Source organism: Lissotriton vulgaris, chromosome 6 (assembly GCF_964263255.1).
Source record: "Lissotriton vulgaris chromosome 6, aLisVul1.2, whole genome shotgun sequence".
Lineage (NCBI taxonomy): Eukaryota > Metazoa > Chordata > Amphibia > Caudata > Salamandridae > Lissotriton > Lissotriton vulgaris.
Window position 1 is genome coordinate 1767669821 of NC_141694.1, and position 24737 is coordinate 1767694557.

General features: G+C 45.0%; 1 long non-coding RNA gene across 1 annotated transcript in view; it reads right to left on the reverse strand.

Moving 5' to 3' along the window:
* Positions 1-24737, reverse strand: part of LOC147709440 (uncharacterized) — a 281205-nt gene that overhangs the window by 113790 nt on the left and 142678 nt on the right. The window contains exon 2 of the long non-coding RNA XR_015296598.1: positions 4059-4233. This is a non-coding gene — a long non-coding RNA (uncharacterized LOC147709440). The remainder of the gene's footprint in view (positions 1-4058; positions 4234-24737) is intronic.

Sequence of the window (24737 nt, forward strand, 5' to 3'; positions counted from 1 at the left end):
AACCGAACTCTACCTTTTTGCCAAATTTTGTGTAATTCCGTTCAGCAGTTCGGGCTGTAGCCTCACTTAAAGGTCCCTATGGAAAATTACATGGGAAAAACATGTACGTCCGGCGCCAAAGTTATTCTAAAGAGAATGTTGCGGAATTCCTATGGAAACTAGGTCCTAACTTTAACTACCTACTTGCGACCACCAGTGGATGGATGGAGATATATTATATATATATTTTATTTTTGCATTAACCAACGGTGAAAACATTCTTATTCTAGCTAAGGAATCCATCTCGATGACTTGGGTCAAACTTTTGGTTTGCCAGGCTATCTTCAAAGGATCCAATAACTGCAGCGGGGGTCTCAAAGCCTACATTAGGAACTCGCTGAGGGGTATTATTGATTCAAACCTCTGGTATCCTCCACATTTACATGTCAAATTTGGCTTTAAATGAGCCTTTACTTTTTGAGAGACAGAGAAGATTTTGGAGCCACAGCAGGAGTAGTGGAGGTGCAGCCAGGTGCGATTCTCTGTGGAGTGACGGCTGCTGGATGCTGCAACAGTGCCTAACCCTCCAACTCCTCACTCACACCTAATGTTATTTGGATCTGTGTGTTGACTGGCTTATGTATTGAGCCATAGATTCTGTACACAAACTTTGAATGGTTGTGTATAGTAGCTGTTTAGGTATTTCTTCATAGTTTCTGGGGGAGGTGGAAGAGGCATGTCTAGGTAGGAATGGGGGAAGTCTAGGCCACTAGGCGAGCCTGGGATGTTTTGTAGTCCACCCCCCCCCAATGGTGGGGGAGGGCATTGGGTTTCAGGCAAGAGACAAGGGGGGGTTGGGTCTAGACCTCGTTGGAGATCACGTGGGGAAAAAAGAAAAAATGAGTGTTAGAAAACATTCAATTATTTCAAAAGACTCGTATTCCGTAAGTACCCTTTCAGACATTGAGGTTTTTTTGGGTGGAGGGAGGGGTTAGTTAAGAGGTTAGTGTTTCATCCAAATCCACAACCACTCTGGTGGTAGCTCTAGTTACCTGGAGAAATTTTGGGTTGATGGTTTAGCAACAGATACAAGACCATTAGGGGAGATGGGTTATTATTGAGCAGAAAGGAGTCTGACCACTCTCTGGTAGCCTCTTCGTTTTAAGGGTCCGATGGTAAGGAAGACTTTCTGATTTCTAGATTCCCAGCCTCTGTGGCAGAATTCTCTGGGCTTCTGATTTTAGCCGGCGAACAAAACTCAATTTTCACAAACATCTATTGGTCCAGTAAAACTATGAAGATTATGGGAGCATTTAATCTAGAAGATATGTTGTTCGGGAATTATTAGTGGAAAAAAATATTTCCCTATACCAAGCTTCTAGGATCCTTTCTGAAAACTCAGTGTTATGCCCAAATCTGGATAGGGCCCAATGGGATCAAAAGAAAGCTCCTCGATCAGTGCTGGACCAGAAACTACTCCTTGACTCATGGACTGTATAAGAATTCATATTCGATCATATTTATCCTTGAGTGTGTGCTTCTCTAATGATCTAGATAACTGGGACTCCAACACAGTATATTTTTGCAAGAAAATCATTGGGTTACAACATAGGCGACCATGTCAAGAGAATTGATGCACATATGACCTAGAAACATGTAGGTGGGATTTGGGGAAATGAGCTCAGAGAAATTTAAGGTGCACGAAAAACAAAAAAACTGATTTCCAGTAAACTTTAACCTTATCTGTTATGCACTGTTTGACAAGGTTTTGTGAACCGGAGAGTCTAGGATGCGAACGGTTGATTGGACAGGTTTTATCATTGTGTTAGGATGCTGCCCTGAGAAACATGACTGAGCAATGGCACCCTAAGCATGCCATGTTCATTCCAAGCCCCATGAGGGTTCTCTCTTATTTGTCTAATTTACACCCATACTGTACCTACAACCGATATCTAAGGAGAGCTGAAATGGCATGTAGTTCATGAGCTACAGTTTTCTCAAATGTAGTAATGTGTAGATAGATTGAATACCACCTGTAGGCCACATTTCAGGCATCTTGGCCTACGGTGCATCACCCAAAAAGTAAAAATCAGACAACATACAAAATTAGATACATAAAGATTAAAAGCCATTATCCTTCTAGAAGTCATCATAGAAATTATTCACTGGCACAGAGAGCACTCATCACTACGGCTGTTAAAGGGGCCACACGGTGAATACTGTCAGAATAAATAGACAGAACCTACCAGACGTTAAACAAATCAACCTTCTAGAATGCCATTTGCTGTTGATTGTTAACCCGTTAACCGCGGCAGGAATTCCGCCGCGGTGCGGGCGTTTTCGTGCGCGGGTGGGGCCGCGTCGGCCATTGGCCGACGGCAGCACTGGGGAGGTAGTGCTGCCGTCGGCCAATGGCAGCAATTAAAGGGTTAAAAAAAAAGTGTAAGATATATTTTGTTGATTTTTAGGTTGTACAAACAAGGAAAAGAAAACAAGTCAAAAGATGCTTTCATTGTTAACAAGTAGCCAGTTTTCGAATTGCCATCGTACACAGTCATACCTGTCAACATTACGCATATTCGATACACAATACGATCACTGCTATTCGCAATATAAACAATCAAGCAGTACATGACTGTAGTCGCAAACGGAACCAGTCTAGGGGGTCTCGCACTGAGAGACCATTTGTTTTTGTAACCCATGTACTGCAGTCTTTCCAATGTAAAGCGCTCTGATACCTAAGGGTGAAGCCAGCGCTATATAAAACCTCTTAAGTAAATACACAAATAAATAAATAAATAAAACTCTTCTCCGAAGCTGTCCATTATACTCTTTCAAGGTCATTATGAAGGTCGGGCATCTTATGTGCGCCTCTAGCCCTGTTGTAAACTTTCTTCTAAAGGGAGGCAATGGTTTCCCTGTAGAGGCCGCGATAATCTGGAATACTCTGGAAAATAACATCTGGGTATCAACAGGTAGGACCCCAACTGCTGCCTGCTTTGGGTAGATTTGCTCTGACTTGGCATATTTGGGGCCACCAGAGTCGGGTAGCGCCCTGCCGGGGCAGACTGAGCTACATAATTGTGCTCATTCAATGGTCTTAATCACCAAATCTGATTTTAAGTTTTGCTTACTGTAACCTCCTTACAATATTAATTGCTCTATTTTACAAGCTGCATGGCGGTGTGTTGCACAGTAGTGATGCCTTGTGTGTGCTTATTTCCGGTAAACAATCCCTTGCATAAGAGGGAGCATAAGACCGATACTGAATTGAAGATTGGGGGAAAAGTTAGTGTCGGACATGAACTGTAATGAATGCATAATAAAGGGTATCAGAAATCCTCTGGTCACCTTGACTTTATAAAGACCCACAGCCTTTAGTCTCATTCCTCTATTTGGTCGCAAAGTCCTTGTTGACTTGCAATATCCTTGTATTTCATGAAAATTCAATTACTACAGCATATAGAAACCTGTGAGCTATAACTATAACAACCTGTATATAGTTGATTGATGTTAGTGATGTCATGACATCAGTGCACAACTGTTATAAAAAAATGACAATACTACCCTAGTGTCATTACTACATTTAGGAAGTGATGTCCCATTGTGTACTACTAGAGTCAGCAGAGGGATGAAAAGCAATTTGACCAGAACACATCTGTCTTGTATTGTGGAATTAGCGACTTTGCATTTGAGGGACCATAACACAAGATAGTGAGATGGATGGGAGACAACTGTACCCATGCATTATAATGCATAAAATAACCATAACTATCCATAAAAGGCAACATTAGGAGTCACAGCGTAGTGTGACCTCCATAGAGCCACGAAATTCCCGTGTGGGTTGAAATATCATTATGGGGATCTTTATACTATATATAGTAAATGTAAATACAATGATAATCAGAGGTGGTACTTTGCATATTTGTTGGTCTCTCTGAAAGCCAGACTCCTGCGAGTCGAGGATCCCAGACCCACCTTGGATGCCGCAATGGGGATCTCGTGCAAGATCTGAGAAACTAGTTAAATCAGACATTTTTCCTTGACTTCTTTGAAAACACAACATGATTATGGCTTACCGCCTACACAATCCGCACAGGAGCAGGAGGAGGACAGTGGCTACCATGGTGGCCGTGGACATCAGAGCCAACTGCAAGGCGGAGTGGTTGGTAGTGGCCATGGCTTGTTCCGGGCTGCCCGCCATCGCGGGGTGCCTGGTGTATCACACATGATGAGCTCCAGCGGCAGGTGAGTCTACAAGAAGAAGTAACAGGCATTGGATGGTTGTTCATGGAAGGATGAATGAATTTTTACAAAGTCAGACCACTTATCAGTGAAAGTATGCATTCAAAAAGTAGATTCATGAATCAAAAAGGAATAATAATATCACAAAACTTAAAATAAAATATGCAAAGAACCTTTAGGGAAGAATATACATAAATTTAAATATGAAAACTAAACTTGTCACAGAAATTAAGTTGCTCAGATTGATTGTAGTTTCCTGCGGTTAAGATCATTGCTCGGATAGTGACGGGTACAGTCGCTAGTGTCCACCCTCTAGGCTCTGATGAAGACTAGACTATCCATGAATAAGGCATTCCTTGGTAAGAGGAATTGTAACACAAGGATCCCCCTTATGATTGTATGCAAATCTTTAGCAAGAACATGAGAATAAACATGAAGAAAGGTAAATGAAGGGCTGACAAATCCTTCATTTGAGGTCCTTCAAAACGGTCATTTAATTGGGTGAACCAGTAACGTTGTGAATTGGCTCCTCGGTTCTTCAGAGCAGACACATAAACAGCGTTAATGTACCCATTTGAAGAAATGCACAAGCACATTTCCATGGGAATTAAAGTATATTTTTAATCTCATTGTGAAACATATTGGAGTCCCTCTTGATTCCTATAATCCTCTGCTGTGAGCAATGTGATAAACCCACTCAGACCAGCCTGAGGTTTCACAGCTCACACAGTGAACAGCTTCAGGGCCCCTCCTATATCTGGAAGCAAAATGGAGGACAGGTGCAGGTGTTCATTGAGAACGAGAACGATGTACATGCAATATTGTCCCATGGCCAGAGTGTTATGCAGGGTGCAACCTACTTTCCAAGGGGCCCCATTAAGCTTAGGCCAGTGAATATCTGTAAGATATGGGAATCTCAGGGCTACCTCAGCACATTCTGCAGGGAGGCAGTAGCCTTAAAGTGTCTGAGTACCATCACCATGACAACACCCTGGAATGGAGACGACCAGCAGAGGTCGCGAAATATCGATGTACATCATTTGTCAAACTAACCACACTGAATACTGTGTTCATCTTTTCGGGAATATTGACAGGGGACTAGGAACCAAGAGAAGGTTTGTTCCAGGAGTGTCCACTATTGGGTTCATGAGTGCCAGAGCCAAGCCATATTTTCTGGATTGCCATATTAGAAAAATCTTCATGTCATTCATCTAAATATGGAATATGTACATAGTCACTGATGAGGTGGGTGGGCAACATGTAGTAGTCAGGTGAATTACTTTTGTCTATTTCAGATTTTACCGATTTCTATCCTTGACTACTACCCTCAACATTCTAGAAAAGGAGACCATGGATTTTTACTAGATTTGATTAGTTTCTGGATTTTAGTGGATTTTTACTAGATTGGATTAGTTTCTGGATTTTAGTGCCCTTGTTATAGTAAAGTTTTATGTAGATGATTAACCTTGTAGTCAACATAGAAATGAATCAGTTCTTTTTTATCCCTCAAAATATGTTACTAGCTCTACCCGGGATGGATAACTGAAAATCTTGGTTGAAAATGTAATCCTATTTCTGGCTGTGGGAAAAGAACGACGTTCTTCAGGGCCCAATGACTAAAAATATGTAATTGAACTTCCTGAACTATAAACCTTTACTGGATACAGAGTTACATCTAAATGTTGAAACCATTGTATGGAATTCTTTAAATCTTGAAATAGAATCCAGGTAATCTTACATTAGGCACTTTTACTAACTACTTGTGAGACATTTGTCACAACTCTGATAGATGCTTTCTATTATGATTGTGTGTAAGTAGGAAACATACTATATCTCATATTGCGTTTACTGTTTGATGAACCCTAATACGCACCCACGCACGCAAAGCACTCCACGACATGGGCCCCGAATACCTAAACAACCGCCTCTCGTTCTACCCGCCGGCTCCGCTCCGCCAGCCTCGCCATCGTCCCACGGATTCGCAGAACCACAACCGGCAGAAGATCGTTCTCCTACCTGGCTGCCAAGACATGGAACTCCCTCCCCGCACACCTACGACTGACCCAGGGCCATCTCACCTTCAGGAAGCACTTCAAGACCTGGCTATTCGAGCAGTAACAGCACCCCCCTCCCTTCAGCGCCTTGAGACCCTCACGGGTGAGTAGGATGCTCTACAAATGTATTGATTGATTAATTGATTGATAGTGATATGCTGCAATTGAATATATTATTTATCATAAGCACTATATCTGAAAAACAGCCTAGATGCTCCAGGGATGGTTGTAGCATAATGTTTAGGCAATGCCATGCGTACATGAATAAATAATGGGCACATTAAATTAATTATTTTATGCAAGAATGCTCTGTCACCTACGAATAAAATATTTACCTCTGAAAGTATTTATTTTTTGATATTTTACTGTTCTGCTTTTATATTTTTCCAAATTTTTTTCAGTAATTAAGTATATATATTCTAAAGCTCATTAGGTTTTGACCTAAGTCTTGAGACTTATCGCTTAAATTTGCAAAAGAGCTGTTACACCATAGGATGCCAGTTTATTGGCGCAAAACATTGCTTACGCCCACCGTTTGAGAATGACAGCAATGCTGGTCTCTGCTGAACATTTTATTTTGTAGTGATGTACATCACCCTTTCTCTTGGATCATCCGCTGTTACTGCTGATAGTTTTCAACATCTCGAGAGGTTTGGGAGTTCAGTTTTACTTTCATTACTCTATTCATTTGGTCAGTTGTCATTAATGTTTCAGTTTAAAGCTAGGATGTACTGGCAGTTAAGGTAGAAGCTTTGTACTCCATATGACGCATGCTTGCTTTTCTGTGGCTGTTGAGTGCCTCTGTATTCAAGATCAGTTGTGGATAGGAAATGAGGTTGGCTAGGGTCCACTGTGTCTACCTGCTAAAGTTTTATAATGTTTTGTATCCGATCTCTGGGGTGATAATACATTATTATCAAAGTACTGTCGTTTTAATGTTCGTAAACCATTACCAAGTAATTGTTTTTGCTCTAACTTTATTAAACTATTACTCATTGGCTCCTGAACAATGTTGCCATTGTTAATACTTCCCTGACTGTGAATATTACAAGTTTGTGGGTTGTAAAACCAACATTCTTTTCCATACAGAACAGTGCCCATAAAGTTGTGGGTGGGAAGTGTATGCACAAGGGCAGGGTGAATGTTTTACAGTATATTTTCATGGTTACACTGATGTTGTAACTTTTTTGAAATAGTTCAGATATTTGCATTACAATCTGCATGTGCATTAAAAAAATATTTTATTTAATGGTATTCTGTCTGGCAGTGTTTTCTACGTTGATTGCTAGTTATCGGAAATGTCTTTGGAAGGTGGGCACCACTGCCAACTCAATACACCTACTCTGGTTAGGTCAAAACACAGTTATGAGAGAATCGCTGTGCGACTCCTGCTAGACCAGATCCCCGGGTAGAGTCCACTAATAGACAGATTATTGTTGGACCCAATCCCGGAGAGGGCACTGTCCTGTACATATAAAAAAATTGTAAACAACTCACCAGATTTATTAATTAAGTTGCGAGAGGCGGGGGAGTTTGATGTGGGATTATTAGAGGATGATGATTGGGTGGAGGCACTGCAGAGTCCCAGGGAGGAGGTAGCAAACCAGGCACGCTTTAGATTGGTCCAACTGCGGATCCTGCACAGGTCCTATTGGACCAGCACACTTATGTTTAAATACGGCGCATCTCAACTGAGGAGTGCCAGAGGGGGTGTACGTAGAAGGTAACGTTTTTTCATATCCTATGGGGCTGTCCGATTTTACAGAAATACTGACGGAAGGTGGTCCGGATTATGTCAGAAGTGTTGCAGTTGGTAGTCCCCCTGGATGCCAGATGACATATATTGTGTGTGACTGGGGAACTGAATTGGCCCAATCATCAAAGAATCTGGCTACAGGTGGTGGCAATGGTTGCAATGAGAAATATTGCGGGGGCATCGGAGGCAATTTCACCGCCTAAAGTCTCCCAGTGGAAAAAGGACTTAGACTAGTGCGGTGTGGCGGAAAAGTCAATTTATGACAGCAGGGGATGCCCCAAGAAATGGGAGAAAATTTGGCAGCGATAGGAAGATTACAGGGTATTTGGGGGGTTTCGATTAGTACAGTGGGGAGGGCGCAGGGACAGAGTGAGTTAGTTTGTGGGACTTCAAAGTGACTGTTAATACAACAATATGTCTTTGCATTGTAGTATGTGCATCTCATTAAAAATGAATGTAACCCAATGTAAGTTTAAGATCAGGTTTATGAATGCTATTGTTTAATAAAAAAGAAGTTTAAAAAAAAATAAAAAAAGAAATCGGAGTCGCTCGTTTGAGAAACTCGGTGTTAGTTCCTTTTTCTACTCTGTTTCTCGCTTCTTGCAGACAGAGCATGGAAATGAAGCAGACCGTGTGGTTAGGAATGCGTTGTTTGTTGTGATAATATTTCCGCTTCCTGTTGGCAGACACACACACACTGGTGCCTAAAAAGTAATTACACCTTAGGGATGGTTTGTAATTGTGTATCGGTCTAAATATGTGAGCATCCTTGTTTAATACCTTTAAGATTCTGCCTAATTGGAGCTGCTTTCTCGGCATGAACCTTGTTAAGAGCTAGAATAATTTTAAAGCAAAATACTGTAACAGAGTTACAACCAAGAGCGGCCAGAACTGTGTGAAAAGAGATGAAACGGAAAGCAGATGTTGCAGGCGAGGTGAACATCTGTCTGCCCAAACAGTCTATATTTGGATCTCTTTCGTGGACCAGCATGAACCGCAGTACAAACCGAGAAAAGCATCTGCAGCTTGAAAGAGGACATTGTCAGTCGCTTTATTTATTTTTCTGCATTCTTAACAAAGTAACAGTGTTCAGAAACATACAATATGCAGACATACAAGCGAGATCTAAATAGGACCACAGGTTCTACATCTGGTCTTCATACTTCCTGATTTAGAGGAAAGGGTGAAAATAGATACTGTACGTGCTTAATTTGTAAAAAAAAAACATAAGTACAAGGGCTCTTGTCAGGAGGCCACTGTAGCCTCCACCACACACTGCCCCTGCCATGCTGCCAACGATAGTGAAAACACAACTATTAACTATCACACATCTACAAATGTGACGATTCTAACCTTTTCATGCTCCCAAGCTATAAGAATGGCATTGGTGGCAGAGAATAGTCATTTTTAATGTATATTAAATTAACTGTTATTGTGGGAATCTCTAAACTAGCCTGACAATTCCAGCGTGTGGCAGAGTGTCACAAGCAGCGGTGTTGAAAATGAAATGCCGGTGCTGAGCACCAGAAACCACTGCCTCAAATTAAACACTTACCAGTCAACCACCATTAACTTATATGGCTGCAGTAGTGGTATATATTAGTTTATAAGTACAGAAAATGGATAGAGAACCAATATGTGACGCTATATGATCAACACAACAAACATTTGTGCAAGCGGCACAGCATAGTGGATTAAGTGCCTAAAACCTGCCTTCCAATAGACATAGCTTGTATATTAATGAACGTTATGCTGCAAAAGTTCAATAACCTACCCCTACCGACAGGCCCTCTTCCTATGAAATGCTGCACAAGTTGGCGGCCGCTGTACCCACCTTGAGATGGCGGCCGCTGTACCCACCTTGAGATGGCGGCCGATGTACCCACCTTGATGTGGCGGCCGATGTACCCACCTTGAGATGGCGGCAACTGTACCCACCTGGAGATGGCGGCCGCTTGTACCCACCTTGAGATGGCAGACGTTGTACCTACCTTGACTAAAGGTCAGGAATTTCGTGCGCTGCGGAAGAACTGGTGAATAATTTGATTACAACATGCTCTTTTTAAATGTCATGTGCAACTTTAAATTTGTGCCAGGAACTTCCCTACTCTTGAACATAGGCAGCAGCTTATATGATAGATCTGGTGCCAGTGTCCATTAAGTACATATAGCGCTCCGCATACAGGAGCAGGTACGTGTATGTGTAGCACCATTACAGGTGCACGTCCCCCTAAGAGGTGGCTCATGAGATCAGTGCAGGAAATACGGTTTCTTCCATAGCAGGATCCCAGGCTCACCTACCCCTGTTGGTTTTTCCCACTGGACTGAGTGCCCATGTGTCTCTGGAGATAAGCTGCCAAAGAGGGCAAGTGGGGGATGATGGTTACACCGAGCTCTGAGTTTAGGAGCTCTGATGATCTCCAAGAGATGAATCCAGAGATGGATGAAGAGACAGACCGAGTTGGAGGAGAGGCAGATCAGCCTTAATTTTTCTAGATCTCCAAGCACTTCAACACTTTGTTCCACACTGTCCTGTGGAATCATCTGACATCTCTAGGGTAATCTAAGCATCCTGGATCTGAGCTGTTGTGCAAGAGCTCCCTCAAGTTGTCTTTTACCACTTCCATAGGGCTCACTAGAAGAGTCTCCCAGGGCTCATTCCTAAGCCCTGCCTTGTTCTGCCTTATTTAGTCTCCCCTGGCTCCACGCATCAGCAGAGGACATTCGGCTGATCATTGGTATTGAGAACCAGGACACACAAATCTGCTTCCAAAAATACCCATCGCCATGGTGATGTGGATGAATACACTACCTCAAGCAGAATTTTCAAAAGATTGAAACTATACTTGTTGGTGACTGTGCGGACTGCTGCTCCGGTAACCGTCTACGGTGCCATCCCCAAGCCAATCCACTCTGCTTGTAAATTGGGTGTGGTCTTCGTCTCTCTGCTCAACCATTCGAGTTGAAATGCAACTCATAAAATTCTCCAGTGCTTATCTTTCTCTGTATGTTGAGAAGATAGAGCTGGTAGTTTTTCCTTAGAGCTCTGACTGCCTCATAAACAATCAAGGGTGAAAACTTTTAGTTATCTGGAGCGTTATCTCCTTGGGAACACCAGTCGATGCAACAGGCACTTAGGTCTGAACATTTCTCAGCTTGCCCTAAAAGATGTAAGTTCATGGCAGAATAGAACAACCAAGGACAAAGAGTGTAAAGAGACTGAAAGATACATTAAGAGGACTTTGACAAGGTGGCCCATTATTAAGGGCCGGAGGGCCTTGCCCCATACCCTTTTGTAAAGCATGAACAGTATCTGTCCGGGTGTGCAAATGTCAATTAGTACATTATATCAAACTCTATATATAGATGCTCCAAGTTAGAGGTGAAATGGGGAGTACTCAGTAAGAGAACATCCTGACCTGCTGAGTATTAGGTCAAGAGACGCTCATCCCAGCGGTACGAATAAGGTCTTTGAGCTAGAGAGAGTCAGATGTTCCACTCGGCACTGGTTTGTTGTTATGGCGGGGTCTGCAATGGTCATTTACTCCAGTCGAAATTAGCAGCAAATAACTTTATTTAGGCTCTTAGCTCCTAATCTCACCAATACTGGACCGGCCTTCTGATTTAGTGTTGGGATGGAACAAGGACACTAAAAGCCATATTCATGGTACCTCCACCGCACCAATTCCTGCCATCTCTTAACCAGATGGCGGAACTCATGGCTTTGTTTAATTGTGGTGGATGGTCATTGCAGGTGTTTTGTAGGTGCACTTTATCCCCCCACCACCCTGGGTCAGTAGAGGTTCTCCAGTGATTGCCAAAGATAAACAAACATCAAGGAATCCCACCATGCTTTGTATGGTGGGGAGAATTCCTGGAGATTCCTGATGGTAGCAGGGAGGGCGGGGGGAGGGGTTGTTACCAAAACATCAAAGGAGGAGCCATTTGGTGAAGGATGTCATAAGAGACATCAAAACCTAGTTGTGGCCTCTGTCTACGTAAAGTGGTAGGGTAGCCACGGGTGGAGAGGGTGGCGAGTTGGGGAGGGGGTTATAGAATATATGAATAAAAAAAAAAGACTTACCTGCTGCCCCGCCCCTCTCCTGCCTGCATCGTAGTTCCTCTCTGTGGCTGATGCCATAAGGGGATGGGCCATCAGGGCAAAGGCTCTGCACCCAATCCAGGCTCTGGTCTAACAAGACAGACAGCAGCGCCAGGATTGGTCTGAGCAGCCTCGTTTACCACTCAGACGGTGCACTGGAGTCTTTGCTGCTTCTCCAGCCCGGCTGTCCAACACAGCCAGGTTGCAGAAACATAAGTGCACATGTGTGTTTGGCCGGCTTCAGACGCCAGCCAAACACACATGCGCACTTATGAGTGCATTTTACTCCTACCTTGTAGTGTAGTTCCTATATTCCCAATAGGCTCTGCGCATTTGAATAACATATACTATAGTTTAGACGTAGGACTGAGGTCTACTAGGTCTCTATCGTATATATTAAACTTAATTTTGAGTGCCAGCTAGCTCAGAGGTCACTAGAAACTTTCTCGAATTCACAAGAAGGGATTCGTTTCTGACAACCGCATAAACATGACAACTTTGTTTCCCAAGAATAAGAAATCAATTTCTAGAGTCATGGAAACAATAGATAACTATTTTACTCAGTCAATCGTGCATGCTTCGTTTCACCAGAGGTGCTGAGAAAATAGAGATGGGCGTTTTTAATAAAAGGTATTTATTGAACAGTCTTCTTTCTCAAGCATAAGAAATTTACTGCTACAATCTTAATACTGGTTATAAATTACAGGGCATATAATACGTAAAGTATTATAAAGTAGTACTGTAAAAGCATGATATGGTTTCTAAGCCATAAGTTGCCTAAAACATATAAAATACATACAGTAATAAAATAATGACTAAAGTACTCAACTGGTGCTTCTAAAATACGCCTACCCTGGTGTACCTAACCTAAGTCTAGTACAAGGGAAGAAGTAAGTGAGGAGTAGCATAAGTTTAGTATTTCTCTGCCAAGGATCTATCCAAGAATTCTCTAAGGGTCCAATCAGCTCCGTACCTTGGTTTTAGAATGAAGGAGGTCTTGCATCTCTCTCTCAGGACTCGATTTCCCAGAGTCTCTCAGTGCGTCAGCTGGAGGGTCGACTTCCTTCGGCATTTCTGCTGCAGGGCGTCGGGCAAGTAGTTAGTCGATCTGCTTCAAACCACTGTGTGTTTGTCTGGGCAAATGTAGGCATATTTATACTTTGAAGGTGCGGAGTTTGACGTATGATTGGACTTAATAACGTCACTCAAAGACTCAGTTCTTTTTTAAAAAAAATTTTTTTGAAAACCTTTATTGCACAGTATTATGAAACAAATACGGGCCTACAACCATCCGGCCGGCCTTGACAACGTTTGGAGCACATCAGCAAGCAATACGGCACCGCAGTAGTCCTTCAAACAAAATACAGTCGTCATGGGTTACACTGGAGAAATCAGTACTACTGGGGAGAAGGAGAAGTGAAGGTTTAATTTAAAGGTTTTTTACGAAGAATATTAAACTGTAAAGACTAGAAAGGATCAAGGACCAAACATACCATACAAAACTGAAGTGGGCGGCGCACAGCAAAGATTTCCAGCGAGTATGGAGACATCAAAATGGCGGCACCAAGACAGTACACAAGGATTGACAATCACAGAATACGTTGTGTGCCAATTGCTACCCACCCCCTCACAACTAACGCCATTGACCCAAAGAAAAAGGGAGAGAAAAAGGAATGTAGAAATAAGAGAAAAAATAAGGCCCATAGAAACCAAAACGGACAAAATAATATCCACCCCCCACCCCACACGCATGCAGAGGCTACGGCCTACCCCCCCCCCCCCCCCCCCCCCCTAGCAGTGTGCCTGTCGCCCAAAAAAGAGTACCCGAAATAAAGAAGAAAGAAAAGAGAAGAAAGAAAAAGAAAACATGTATTACCGGAGGAGGGCCAACCATATGCACCCGAAACAGCCATCATGAATATTATCGGCCGCCTCACCCCCGACCCCTAATCGAATCATAGCCAACGTCCAGCTCCCCCGTCTATCCATCACAGTCTTAGCAATGCAAGCAACGGTAAGTAAGAAGGGGAAAAACAGAGTCAACCTTGTCCCTTGCGATCCAGTGTGCCAGTGAGGTACAGAAGCAAAGTAGCCTTACGGAATAGGAGAAGCAGCCTGAATGACCACAGCGAGACAAGGCACCGTCCACCAATATCCTTCCGACGCAGGGCAATGTGATCCACAAAGGCACAGTATAGGCAAGCACACAGCAGCAGTCCTCCAAAGTTAGACAACCAAAGCATAAGCAACATGCCCAGAATAAGGGTGCTAGTCTCGCCAGTAGATCTCGAAGGAGGTATCAGACCCGACGTCCAAAGGCGATCTCCCAGCATCTGTACCAGTGCAGGAAGCATACTTGTCTCCACTGCCGTGATAGGCCGTGCCGCGATGGTGTTTGGCTCGCTCACCCCCAGCGCCTCCACGCATCTCTGAAGAGGCAGCTCGCAACAGTCGAACCCAGGGTGTGGCGAAGTGCTCCGCACGCGAGCGCCAGCTCGGCCAGTCGAGGAGAGCGAGGGCAAAATGTCGTCCAATCGGCCCTCCAGGTCCCGGGCATTACAACACAAGGCTGCTCGCAAACCGGCCAGGGCACCCAAAACATCGCCGATCTTCAAGGGCGCCTCGGGAGAGGATGATACTTCAGCTCCCTGCACATGGGTCTCGCAGGCATGTGGCAAACCTCGAGCCCGGTCGCCGGCAACCCTTCCTAGCTGCCGGTCAGCAAATCGGCTCCCCGGCGGGCACGGCCGGGGCGCGGGGACCATGGCAGCACCCTCCATTTCAGCACCGCGTATGATGGCAACACAGTGACGGTCGTAGCAGGCGCCCGCAGCAAAGACCGGTTCATCAACTGCAAGCGCAACCACTCCGTTCAAAATGGCCCCCTCCACTCCGCTCGAAAACAAGAAGACTCGCGGGGCCATCCGGGGAGAGGGATACAATTGTTGCAGCGGCAGCGATGTAGCAGTGAAAGCGTGGAAATCCAAAGAAGAAATGTTGCACTACTGCGAAGACCCAGAACATCTGCCGCGTCTCGCCGGCCGATTCCGCCCTGTCCTCAATGGCCGATGTTATCGTAGTCAGGCTGGCCGCAGCCGAGAACAAAGGACCGGTCCCTGTCGTCAAGCACCAGCAGGAGGACAAGGGCATCCTGTCACTTACATTGCAGGAAGACCGACTAGGAGCACACCGTTGGAGCCAGCGTCACTTCCCGAACCCGATACCGCACCACAGTTACAAAACAGCACACAGGAGGAGAAGCGGTACGGGAGGGAAGCGGACGGGTCGGCGGAGCCAAGGGCTCAGGCGGCCATCACGGTTGCTGGCTAGGCTCCTCCCCCCAAAGAAGACTCAGTTCTTTGAAAACTCCATGATTTCCTAGATAAATTAGTATTCAGGCGAGGGGAAGTCCCTAGCTGCTTTAGGTGAGTTTTTCTAAAAAATCTTTGTTGATTCTCGGAACTTAGTGGAAGTAGCCTTGCCGTATTTGGGCTGCATAGGCTCAGTCCAAATATGGTAATGATTTCTATGCCTATATAAGGATCGGGTAATTTATACCTATATAAGGGTATGAATCGGAAAAATTACTCTAGGGTCCTAGATTTACTTACAACAACCTGATATTCTCGGCCCCGCCCCACTCTATACTTTTGTATTGCGGGGTTCAGGCAGCATAAATTAAATGATAACATTTCATTAATATAATTTTATTAATTGTCTGGTGGCATGGGCTTTGGGGCGACGCTCCTCTACCATTACGGAGGACTTGCCCCTGACAAAACCACAGCAGACATGATGGTAGGAACATTCTGAAACTTGTGTTGGAGCTTTGTTAGTATGCAGCCTGGGGAAAGAGGACTTTTTGTTTTTCCCTACACTGAATGACCCCTTTAAGATGCTCTGCAATGTAGACTCATATGATCACCTGATTGTGTAAGCCAATCAGAAACACTTCTGCAAGTCATATCCCCGCTTATGGACCTCTACTGGGAGACGGTTTCTTAGTAAATGAGACTGCTGGTGAGGTGGTGTATTGTAGAAGTGGCTAGAGCGCTTCTTGTACCACCATCTTTAAATGTATATCCTTGACGCAGGAGGTTCGGTTGATGAATGTTGTACCAGAGATGCTCTCACTACAGAGGGAGTAATTCAGGAATCAGAGTGATGGTAGACAGTGGAGACTCCAGTTAGCCACTGCAAGATAGCAAGTGAAGAGCAAAACATCGCTCTAGAAATAGGAGTCTGCGAAAAAGGCTTGATTTAGATTTAAAGTAGAGATGAAAATTTGTGTGGGGAGATTGCTTTATTAGCTGGAGGTTATATTTTTCAAACGATTTGAATGCAGTCCGTTTTCAAATGGGATCATAGACTTAGTCACAACCTGTTGGCACGATTCACTAATTTAAATTTAAATTGAGCAATGAGACCTCTTATTGTTAGATGCATTAATTCCACTCTGCACCGACTCACCTTTTACTGAGTTGCAAGCCATGAGCTAGAGCCTAAATTTACAGATTTAACTTCAATTTGTGCATTTCAGGTGCAAGGTCTAAAAAAATCCTTCCGTGTGTGTCAGTCATAGCCAACTCTCGAATTAAAACACTTCTTACAGCAACACGCTCCCTCACACTGCTCAAATAAACTGCCATGTTATATTCTGCAAGAGGCAACGGAATCTCACATTTGGCAGAGATTCACAATACAATACAATAGAATTCATAAAGAGCGACAAAGCGCTAGTGGTTCTGTGGTGCACTGAAGGATTAGCCCAGAATCATTACACAGAGCCTACTTATCAAACAGGTATGTTGACTGATTCAGAGGGTGCGAAGGGTTGACAGCAAGAAGTTCCAGAGTTTGGTGGTTAGGAAAGGAACGTCCCCCTCTTCTGGTCTTGTTGATCCTCAGGACATATAAAACATTTTGATCATTATAGCAAAGTGCTCTCACCTGATGATAGGGAATTAATCTTTTCCTTGGATAGCCGGGACCTTTCTGCTCATATACTCGATAGGTGAGTATAAGGGCTTTAAATTGAATGCGGCTAACAAAGGGCTGCCAATAAAGTCTGCGAAGGGGATCCGTGACAGAGGCACGGGCAGATAACTTCAGGATCAGCCGTGCTGCCGCATTCGGAATGATCTGCGAGCGGTGAAGCAGGGACGCCGGCAAACCTAAATACAGACTGTTGGCATTGTCCAGTTTTGATGTTACCAGAGCGCGGATAACAGAATCTCCTATGAGATGAGATGAATCATCTTCAGGGGCGGCTCGTCCGCTAGGGCGAAGGAGCGTCACCCTGCGGCTCTGTGAGCAGTTGAAAAAGGAAAAATAAAATGATATTGACAAACTTTATTAATTTATTTTTCCTTGACTGGGCTGGTTAGGGGAGGGTGGGGCTGGCTCTAACAGGAACAGGGGAGGAGTTGAGGCACTCACTTAAGTGCACAGGACTGTTTGGCCGGCGTTCTTGGGCCTGCCTGGGTGAAGACCATGCCCAGGCCCCAAGTCCCTCTCGGAGCGCTGAACCACGGCGCTCAGACCACTCACGACACTGCTATCAAGAGCAGCATGATTGGCTGAACTACGGCGCTCAGACCACTCACGACACTGCTATCAAGAGCAGCATGATTGGCTGAACCACGGCGCTCAGACCACTCACGACACTGCTATCAAGAGCAGCATGATTGGCTGAACCACGGCGCTCAAACCACTCACGACACTGCTATCAAGAGCAGCATGATTGGCTGAACCACGGCGCTCAGACCACTCACGACACTGCTATCAAGAGCAGCATGATTGGCTGAACTACGGCGCTCAGACCACTCACGACACTGCTATCAAGAGCAGCATGATTGGCTGAACCACGGCGCTCAGACCACTCACGACACTGCTATCAAGAGCAGCATGATTGGCTGAACTACGGCGCTCAGACCACTCACGACACTGCTATCAAGAGCAGCATGATTGGCTAGGGGAGTCTGCTAGACTGGGTGCTTCCTGTTCCTGGTTCCTGCCCCTGGAAGTGGGCGGAAAAGATCAAGAGGAGCTGCCGGCCTGCAGGTAAAGGCTTTTTTTAATGTATTTTCTTGTGTTTACCTCCCCTCCACCCCACTCGCCACCCCGTTGCGCACGCCACTGCTGCTGGTGCAGTTGCTGGCAGTCCGGGATGTGCAGTCGCAGTGACTATGGGTTCGGAGTCATGTGTGCACCTAATGGTAAGACAATTCACATGACACCATTCTTAGGACATCATATGAGGATTCCTCTCTATAACTTTGCCTGACACTCAATATATCCCACTGTGCAACGCTAAAAAGTCTTCCAACGTTCCCGGCACTCGTCTAGGAGCTGTGACCACATTGTGAAGGAAGCTACATACTTCAGGACATATTTTAGACAACCAACATACTCCTTACAGAAGGATCCAAACAAATCAGAAAAGAGAGCTCTCGCGCCCAACCCTTGAAGCAGAGATTACAAAAATGCAAAGACGCTCTGGTGTGGAAGCACCGGAATGCCTCAGTGCATTCCGACCCTGGCTTCAAAAAACCTTCCCACAGATTAGTTAGACCAGTTTAACAGTAAAACTAGAGTGAAAACGTGTAAACAATTTTATCATTAAAATCAGAACCACAAAACCTGATTTGCCCTGACAAGACTGAGGAGACACACAGGGAGACAGAACCCAAGCAGGGTTAACCTTCCCCCTTAATCACCAATCTGCATTCCAGAAAGTGACATTTTTCAAATACATACAAGGAATGGATACCTGTGCAGATAATGTACATTACAAGAAACTCAATGACCAGGGCCGGGCATTTCCCCGGTGGCCTGGAGGCCTCAGAGGCCGGCATTGAAAGCCCACGGCCGCTGCAGGTTCCTGTGTTACTTTCCCCAGCTCCTAGAGGTCAACTGCAACAGGTACAGGGGGCTTCAAGAGAGACAGAAAGAGAGGGAGGGCAGAGAAGAGAGAGGGGGAGAGAGAGAATGGATGGATGGATGGAAGGAAGGAAGGAAGGAGCTAGCACAAGGAGGCAAAAGGAGAAGGCTGGTCTGAGCATTTTTGCCAGGGGTGCGTTTGGCCCCCAGGTTCGGCCCTGACAAGGACTGTCTGCATACCAGGGGTGGTTCCGTCATTTGAGCAGAGGAGCATCATCCCACAAGCCCCAGAGCTGAAAAAGAAAATGGGGATGAAGTTTTATTTTTCAGCAACTCATTCCAAACTAAACGTCAGGACGGGGCAGGCCAGTGCTGCCAGGTGACAGCAGTAGGGAGCAGTGCGCTTTGAAATCCCCAAGTCTCTTTGGCGGCCATCTTGTGTCGGCCTGCCAGACATGCACATTTTAAACTTCAAGCGCAGGCCTCCAGTGCTCTTGAGAGCACTGAGTGAGGCTGTTTTCCCCAATCCTTGGGCTTCTCTCATACTGTGAGAGCAGCATAAGGATTGGGTAGTGCAGTTTTCCTGGGTCCAGAGCTTCCAGAAGACACCCGAGGGAGGAGGATGTTGAGCTATAAGCCAGGAAGGGAAGTCGGTTTTATTTATTTATTTATTGTGCCCCCCACCCCACTTCCCTCGCTACATTCCAGCCAACACTGATCATCATCCTAACTGATTTTAACGTAAGAAAACAGCTGGCAGACACAGATCTGACTTGAGGTTCAAAGGGTAAGTTGAAGTTGGAATCAAATTTGACCCCCAGGTTTCTTACCACCTCTGCATGGGAGGGAGGGGAGCAGAGCTACGACGGCCACCAGTTGAAGGCATCAGGCTGATGGTTAGTGCCAAAAAATTAATCTCTGTTTTGAGTACATCGCCACACGATTAAGGCCCAATCCTTAAGAAAAGTCTTATCCGTTAGAAAAAGTCTCGGAGTGTTGGTCACTATAAGACCAGTAGATGAGCATTTCCCATGGAGATACTCTACCATGATTTGGCCACGTATAACAGTACGTGAGTGACTTTTTTTCAAATATAGAATGGTATCCCAATATCCCAACGGTACTGAACTGGTAGTGGGTATAGAGTCTAAGATACTTGGGTTTTCTCCTGACATTAGTAGCATGCTTCTTATTGGTGTTCTTAAGCTTTACAGTTTGACTTTACTTAAGCTTATTGAACTTAGTGAGTGAACTCGAGTAGATTCATTGGGTAGTCTTCTCTTGCCCAGTTATTTAGGATATGGAGAGTCTACATACAGAACCAACCATTAATTTACAACAAGACTGTTACCAGTAATTTTTGAAAAAGTATTGGCCAGCGAATACTAATGTCCTCTGACATTTGCCTTTTAAACACTAAGTGGTTAAAGTAATAGATAGGTTCCCAGCAAAATCAGTCATTCTGTTGGTGTTTTTTCCTTTTCATTTTCTTACTAGAGCGGGGCCTCATTGTCCTGAGCGAGTGCCAGGCGAGGTGAGGCCATCTCCTAGCCAAAGTGCGGGTGAGTGATTAATTAATCAGTTTACATTAATAGAGCATTGTCTCTGTGGTCCTTTATGTCTCATTTTTCACACTTGATTGTATGTTAGTATTCACAACATGTGTACTGGTTTGTGTGTATACACAGTTTTTTTGTTTTAGGAGCAGTTGGTTTCAGAATACCATGACTTCATCTCCTACCACCGGTATGTTAATGTTTCTGGCATGGTATGTACTTTGATTCTTACTACCACAGTTGCAGTAGTGTCTTATTCGGTCCTGAAGAAAGCCTTCTTAGGCTGAAACATGTCGACCGATTAATTCATCCACAAATGGTAATATATGCTTACATCCATTTACACTCTGCTTTTAATCTTGGCACCATGGTGACCATCTGAATAAAGGTTTATTAGGCACCATGCTAGTCAATTTTATTTCACCACTCTTTCTATAGCACATTTGCTTTCTACGCAGCAACTTTTTTTCACTTCCCACAGCCCTTCAGATACGGTTACCCTACTTTCCATCACTGGTGTACCATATACTAGTTGCTGTACTCACATTCCCTCCAAAGGTGAGACACCTAGTCGACACCAGGCTGGTGCTTCCTTAACCCTGATGATGAAGTGCCGCCAATGTGTGGGCTGATGGGTTCACGTTTGTGCTCCTCCCTCACCTTTACAGTCTATACCTCTATACTTTCAAGTACACGTTAGACATTCGAGGCCACTACTGACCTTAGCACCCCTTGTGTTTTCTACTAGTCCAATTGGGGTAGGGTGTTGTCAGGTCTTTAATCTCTTACCCCCTTAGACCCCTCCCACTTCTTGTTTTTTCCTGCTTATTGGTGTGGCCATTTTGGGGATGTGTGGAGGGCATGGGCCCAAAGGGATCCAGACGACGTGCAGCCAGCCAGTGGTGGAAGCATCCATAGGCGTAAGGGAGTCTCAAGTGTCTAGTAAAGGTCCCAGATGAGTGTTCCTGTCAACGATGGGAGTTGGGGCTTCTTGTGAAGGAAAGTTGTCATAAATCATTTGGATTTTTTGATAAAAGAAGTCCAAGAGTTCTTCACACATTATGGCAGATGATATCAAAGTGTTTTGCAAAGCGCTAAAGGACAGAAAAGAGTTCACCACTTTAAAAAAGTTTGCGAGGTTTATTCGCGGCTGTGATGATAGAAGATTAAATTAACTCTTTATTTGCCTTGTGCACTGCCCTCCGTAAAAGTATTTTGTGCTCTTTTATAAGTTAATTTAGCAGCGGGGTCTCAGAATTTCCTTCACCATCATTCCAGGAGTTTACAGTTTGATCTCGCCTTTTTTAATGCATCTGTAAACCAGGGGCTGACGGAGTTGATCTCCGCTGGGATACCGCTTTTAAAGGTGCGATGCTATCCAGGGCAAAAGTTAATAAATTATTAACATTGGCAAGGACAGAGCATCCTGCGTCTGAGAGTCCAAGTGGGGTTACCTGCAACGCTTCTGAGAATAGGGGTTCAGATACTTGCTTCCATGGCCTAGAAAATTTCTGCGAGAGGAGTTGCTGTTTCTTAGGGCAGATCCAAAGATTTTAAAAGATGATAAGAAATGATTGGACCAAGTTAATTTGAGAATTGGGCCAATATGCATATAAGGAGTGTGAAAAAACAAGGTTGAGTGTTTGACCCGCTTCATGGGTCGGCCCTGTGACGTGTTGAGTAAGGTTAAATCCCTCAAGAGTATTGAGGAATTGTTTTGCCACCAAAAAGTTCGCATTGACAATATGTTGATTGAAATTGCCTGACAGCAATAAATTTGTGCAAGTGATGGAAAGTTGACCAATCAGGTCTGTTAATAAAATCAGTGATTCTAACACCCCCTCATGTGGTCAATAGACTAGTAGCCCTGCCACTGTGAGTCAAGGGGATAGGGGTGATTGCAAAAGACAATCCCTCAATATTCCCCATATTGGGAGGTTGTGATATGGAACATTGATAGCACTCTCTGTACACTCTAATAACCTACGAAGAACCGGCAGCGTGCAACACCAACCCTCCTGTCGAGTTTTACACCAAAGTGCAGTTCCATCTTTCCAGCATTGGCGCGTAACTCAGAAGCTAATTTTGATTCTGGAAGTGACGTCAGTTTTACAGTAGTTGATTTTTTTTTTGCTCTCTCTTTAAACTTTGACATACAAAATGCTATGATTGCACACGCAGCACTCACCTGCTTTGTGCTATGAAACACTATAACTGAATGCTGCTGTGACAGTATCTTATATTTCAGTTTTGTAGAGTTATTACTTTGAAAGGCAAGAAAAGATTTGGATAGCTGTAATGATACTGACAGTGTATGTTATGTGGACAGTAGCTCCAATGGATTAATTAAATTGGCTTAAAAAGCTCTGACTTGTGACAATAACTTCACAGCGCTGATGTCTGCGCTGTTGATCAACTTTCTTGACAGGTGAGGTCAGAAGTATATCTGTGTGGGATTAGGAAACTTCATGGGGATTTCCAAATCCAGGAATGAATGGGGGTCGGACTGCACTGCCTTGTCCAATAGAAGCGTAGCAAGGAAAATGACCCTTTTGTGTACTGTTGGGATAGTGTAATACAGCAAATCTTAGTGGTCTATCGCCCTCTTAGGGCTCTGAGACCGGTACCACTGCACCTACTGCACCAATGGTAGCTCCTCCCCTGCTGTCCACGAGGAGTCCAGACAATACGGTGTACACATCAGAGTTGGTATACAGGCTCTCTGCAGCCCAAGTACAGCACACAGAGATGCTTAATTTGTGCCAGTGCTTGTAGGTGGTGCTCTCCGGCTCTTTTTAAGATCAGAGTTTGACCAGATCAAGATAAAGGCAGAATAAGGAAGGCAGGAGAAAGAAGCGAAAGGTAAAAAAAACTGTGACAAAGGAGAAACCGGATGAAAAAAACGTGCAAAGGCTAATTGTAGGGTGGTAGAACAAACTCTTGAGTGGAATCAAAATTAGGCAGCCGTGGCATTCCACAACCCCAGCATCAGGCTCCCCAGTCCTGAGGCGAAAAGCCGGGAGCTAGTGGTACGTGGACTTTGTTTAAATGTTTTTAAAATTTACTACTTCTTTTAAATATTGTTACATTGTGTGGTGTCACTTACTCATTTCCTGTGTTGGAAAGCGCCACCACCTGACATCTTCTTCAGCGCACAGACGATCTTGGCTCTGTTCGCGCTTGGCATTTCTCGAGCGGCCGCCATCAGCACAGGCGTGCGCGCTGACAACGCCCCCTACAGGCCACGCCCCCTACTGTTGTACAAATGTTCATCCACAGGAAGCGCAGCGGACGAGCGCAGCGGGAGCGCCGTTTGCGCGCCGAAGGCGCGCCTAAGGCAAGCCCGTCTGCGCCCGTCCGCGAATGTCCGGGGCGAGGGGCACGTCACTCTGCCCCGCTCATCACCTATACCCCGGACCAACTACGCAGTCTCCAGGGACCCTGGCCCATCACAGCCTCCACTTGTTCTCGCATTTCCTCCCTTGGTCTCCCCCCCGCCGCCCCCCCTCACATCCCCCTTCCTACAGTTGGCCCCTCTCTCTTGCCTTGCAGCATCGTTCCTCCTGCAACCCCTAAAGCCCTCACGGCATTTTATCTTAACACCCGGTCTGCAGTCGCCCATGCGCATGAACTCTCGGTCCTGCTGGATCTTCATGCCCCAGATCTTCTCTTCCTAACGGAGACCTGGTTCTGCGATGACTCCCTCCCCGCCCTATTATCCACCTTACCGGCCACTTACTATGCCCTTAGGGCTGACCGCCCTACTGGCAGAGCTGGGGGTGGCGTGGCGGTCATCGCACGTGCCGATCTTCCCTTTCAAATTCTATCCCTGCCTGACATCGCGACCACTGAATATCTGGTGATTCGCACCACTTCCACCTCTCCCCCTCTGACCTGCTTTCTCACTTACCGTCCTCCTCAAACCCCTCTACAGTTTCTCCCTGACTTCTTGGATGTCTTGGCCACTATTACAGTCAACAATTCCTCCATTCTGCTTCTTGGCGACTTCAATTTCTGGCCCTCCGACCCTGCTGAATGTTCGTCCTCTAAGGAATTCTCCGATACCCTCCAATCCCTCAACTTCACATCCTATGTTCACTCCCCCACCCACATCAAAGGTCATACGCTTGACCAGATCTGGTCCCTGAACTGCCCTGTGGAAT